The sequence below is a fragment of the Pinus tabuliformis genome, chromosome 1_2 (genome assembly GCF_031772625.1).
Source record: "Pinus tabuliformis cultivar Carrire ecotype Pingquan chromosome 1_2, CPIR1, whole genome shotgun sequence".
NCBI classification, from domain to species: domain Eukaryota; kingdom Viridiplantae; phylum Streptophyta; class Pinopsida; order Pinales; family Pinaceae; genus Pinus; species Pinus tabuliformis.
Window position 1 is genome coordinate 683742345 of NC_142298.1, and position 4720 is coordinate 683747064.

The window sequence follows — 4720 nt, forward strand, 5'->3', positions numbered from 1 at the left end:
TCATTTAATTTGTTTGGTCTTTCCCGAATCCCGACCACTTTCTTTCCCACACACGCTTTAATTAGTTGAAAAGGTGTGGAGAATATCTTTCTCACAAACTTAAACGTTGAGCACAAAATTTGATGCGCTGATGTGTCTGTTAGTTACCTGTCGTTTTCATACCTTTAAAAATATTAGTAACTTTTTAACAAAAGCATTTCTATTAACTTCGAAATCATTTCTATTAAGTATTAAAAACAACGTTTAACAAGAAAAACCATAACGACTTCTTCATAAAGTTGTAATCTGAAGTATACCATAATGTGGTGAGTAGATCGGGCGTGCGGGTGGGTGTCGTGGGTTTCAAAATAGAACCCGAGATGACATTTCTGGAGAAGAGATGACATCTGTTTTCCGGGGTTTTCAACTAATGCATGCAGAGCTTGCTGTCGAAGGCTCGAAGCACGACTTTGTACAGGAGCTTGCTGTCCGAGTACGAGTTTGTACAGGATGCAGTCGCTGCCTTGGAGTTGGTTGGAAGAGTCGATTAAGCACTCAAAGCCACAAAACCGCCCAGTTTTTCCATGAAAATGGCTAAACCCCAAATCTTCGCTGTATGCTCTGCTTTCTTTTCTGCAACTGCATTTAGTACAAAACGCAGTGCTCTGGTTTTGCTATTTTGTCCAGAGCAGTAATTCAGCTTATCAGTAAATGTAATGCTGATTTTCCCTTGTATTTTAATTTTGCACATAGCTTATCAGTAAATGTAATGCTGATTTTCTCCTGTAATTTTGCACATAGCAGTGGTGTAAATGTGATGTAGAATTTTTCCTGGTGTGTGTTTGTGTAACAGATTCCATGGAAAAGAAAGGAGCTCACGAATACAAACGACTTCGCCAAGATAATCATACTGCTAAGTAATTACTTTTCTTTTAAAGATCCATTAAAAGGAAGCCATTCTCTTGCAGCGCTCTTCACTAAATGATTGAAATAACGTCATACCAATATAAAAGCGTCACCACCACGCGAGGTCACCGAAGTTTTACAGCATGACTGGTGCGCTCAAATTTGTGGAACAAATAGAGGAACAAATTGTGCCAGTGTTGTGGTATTTAAATTTTGTTTTAGAGGTCGTGAATCTGATTTAGAATTTCATTTTTTCAGAAATAGAACAGAAGATTAGATTTATGGGAGAGATTGCGATTTCTTGGAGATGACATTTGTTTTTCTGTGGCTGCCAACCCATGCATGTGCAGGAGCTTGCTGTCCGAGCACGAGTTCATGTAGAGTTTGTACATGATGCAAGCACTTTATTGGAGGTGGTTGGAAGAGCTGCTTAATTGCACTCAAAACCAGAAAACATCCAAGCTTTGCCCTGCAAATGGCCAAACCGAAAATGTATGCTCTGCTTTCCTTCCTCGAATGCGGTGCCATCGTTTTGTTATTTTGTACATAGTAGTGGTAGTGTTGTCGCATTTAAAATTTCTTTTAGAGTTTTGTACTTGAGTTCGATTTAGAATTTCAATTTTTCAGAAATAGAACCGAAGCTTACATTTCTGGGAGAGAGCGCAAGTTGTTAGAGATGACATTTGTTTTTCTGTGACTTACAACTTATGCATGTGCAGGAGCTTGCTGTCTATACGAAGGACCTGAAGGTTTCGGGCTTCCCTCATCAGTGTTTGCATAGTAGGTGGTCTTTTTTCTCTTGAAACTGGAACTAGCTAAGGGGAGTTGGTCCGGCCTCTAATGCTATTGGGTATGGATTTGGATTTCTAACCGCTGGTTCTGGGTATGTCTCTCGACCTAGAAGAATTCTATTTAGAATTTGTGGTTGATTTAGAATTTCTGTACTTGAGTTTTGTTTAGAATTTTCTTTTAGAGTTCTGTACTCGAGTCCGGTTTAGAGCTTCAAATTTGCAGTTGATTGGGTTAACAATTTTAGTTGGTTGGATTATGATTCATTTTTTTACACATTTTCAGGCTAGTTTGATAGGACATCCATCTCTTATGGCAACTGGCAACGAATTTCTATCTCGGTTCCAGGTATATTGCTGCGTTTTATTCCTCACTCGCATAGTCTCTGCGTCATTGCTTGGTTTTCCCTTTCAAGTGGCCTTTCCATCTTGATCTTTACACCACATAACCAGGCTAGTAGTGTTCCTGCTTGACATTATTCCGGACCTGCATATCATCATTATTGTCAATGCCCTACCAGGCCACGAGGATTGTTTTTTTACTCCTTTTTCCTACTTTTCAAGGTGATAGGGAATCCTCTTCCTTAACCAGTCACCCAGTGAAGTTCACCTCTGCTTTTCCATCCTCCTACTTATAACGATGAGTACTTAGATCAAATTTCTCAATCTCTACTCTATGACTAATTATAAATTATAGATTTGTTTTCCAATAATCTTTTTATTTTTATGGATTTGTTTGGGGTGGAAAGAAAAGTTAAAAAAAGTTGTATGGCAAGATAGGCGAGTGTTGGGTGGTTTTTTTGTTTTTGTTTTGTAAATGATTTATTACATTTGCATGGTAAGTATCATTTTATAGGCGATGAAAAACAAGTGGTTTGTTTTTAATTATTGATTATCTATTGCATCTGCGCGTAACTATTATTTTGAATGCTTTTCAAATTCATGTACTTGTACTATTAAGTGTAAATTATAGCTCCAATAATAAGATATTGATTTGTTTTATAATAATTATTTTTCAACCATTTGATGTATAAACGAAGTCGTGTGACTTGACTCATTCTTTTATAGGCCAAGGCGGAATAACCTTTTTAATGCCATAACCTTTTTAATGCCTTTCTAATTAATGGTTTCTTTAGATATTGATTAAATTGTTATTGTGTAAATGGGTTCCTTAATGAATTTCTTGGATGTTGATTGAATTGTTATTCTGAACATCATTTCAAAGTCTTGTATGGCTTTTTTCCCCCTAATTTAATTTGGTGTATTTCAAAGTCTTGTATGGTTTTTTTCCCCTAATTTAGTTTGGTGTATTTCAAAGTCTTGTATGGCTTTTTTCCCCCAAATTTAGTTTGGTGTATTAAAAGTAGCCCATGCAAATGTCGACTCTGCTATTCTATAATCTAAATTAATATAATCTAATTTTATTTTATCACTGTGCGATTCAACCATCTTTGTGCATGGCAGTATGGCAGGTCATGCAATTAGGAAGGCAACCCCAAGTCTGGAACTCCTCTCATCGTGGTTTTTCTACCCCTTTGAGGCATCTCATGGTAGGTACACACATTACCCTAGCTCCACCCACATATAACCAGAGATTTTTATTTTTATTTTTATTTTACTTAAGAGGAAATTTGATTGATCATTTTGTTATTATTATTTTATTTTTCTACTCTTATTATTTATTAGCATTAATGGGATGGGGTTAAATGATTAAGGTGGGATATTACCATGTGCATACTTAATTAATAATGTAAATGAGCAATATTATCCTTTAGACCACTCACAAATTTAGATATAGTGTGAAACTTTTGTGTATACATAAGAAATTTACATATAGTATGAAATTTTAGTGTATATTTAAGAGACATGTTCAATTTAGTTTTGTTTGTTTGTTTGTTTGTTTAAGTTATATTTAATTAATAAAAAATAAACTTACTAAAAAAGTTTTTAAATAATTAATAATGAATAGAAAGTTACATTAAAAAGTTAAATTATTGATTGGTTTTTATGTAGAAAATTAATTTGAAAAAATATTTTAGTTACATATTTCTTTTGCATTCTTCATTCCCTATAGATTCTTGTAAAGATTTCATTATTGGATTCTGTTTTTATAATATGTGATGTCACTTACATTAATGTCCAATGCTTTTTTTCTTAATACTTTTGAAGATTTTAAAAGAGCATTTTGAAAGTGTAACTAGTTGCTATAGCAACATGTACTAATTAATTGGGTTTAGCCTCAATGATTATGTGATAGAGTGTTGTTCTCTCCACTTAGGTTTTATTCCCATAAGTGACATGTCAAAACTTTGAGCTTGTATATAATCCAATTTAGTTTGAGTACCATCCTTGGAATAAGGGGAAGTGCCTTATGGATTATCACATGCCAATAACCTTCACATATAACACTAATTAAATACACTATGATTATGCCCAACAATTATGATCAAAATTTGATTTCATCCATGGTTTAATCTATGCTACGAAGTCATTAAAATGTGATGCCTAAATGCCCATGCTATGAGAGGTCTCTTTTAGTGCCTAAAATAGAGGTTTGATTACAATAATAAGTCATTATAAAAGTTTAAAATGTGTGTCTTACATGTGTATCCTATGAAAGAGGTCTAACCTCTATATTAGTGCCTGAAACATAGTTGTGGATGCTATGTCACAACTATCCCAACTCGCAAACTAAATGAACCTAACTTGATAAGGGTATTCACTTTCTTTTTCAATCTATTAAATTGTATAGTTGTTGCCACTTCTTTTAGTTAAATTGTCTTGTTGCTCTCTTTGGTGTTTTGTTCCCCTATCTCTTGCTCAATTATCACATTAGGCAATTATGTGTGACCCCATGCCCTTGCATTCTCAAATTATGCTCTTGGCAGGAAATTAATATCAATATTTACTTTCCCCTAAGGGGCAACTTGTTTGGTGATGGGAATGAGATGAAGTCTTATGGAAAGTATGAGGTTTGAGGTTCAAATCCCCTTGATTTATTATGTTGCCTCAAAATCTAATAGGCCTTGTGAGATGCCTCACAAGGT

The 4720-nt window shown here is 34.6% G+C and overlaps 2 long non-coding RNA genes across 2 annotated transcripts; both read left to right on the forward strand.

Moving 5' to 3' along the window:
* Positions 1-384: 384 nt before the first annotated feature.
* LOC149207549 (uncharacterized) lies at positions 385-1003 on the forward strand. Its single transcript, XR_016252018.1, has 2 exons — positions 385-692; positions 833-1003. It is a non-coding gene; the product is annotated as an uncharacterized LOC149207549 (long non-coding RNA).
* Positions 1004-1241: 238 nt separating this feature from the next.
* On the forward strand, positions 1242-3216 carry LOC149207550 (uncharacterized). The gene is made up of 4 exons (XR_016252019.1): positions 1242-1377; positions 1605-1768; positions 1960-2022; positions 3138-3216. It is a non-coding gene; the product is annotated as an uncharacterized LOC149207550 (long non-coding RNA).
* Positions 3217-4720: the final 1504 nt, after the last annotated feature.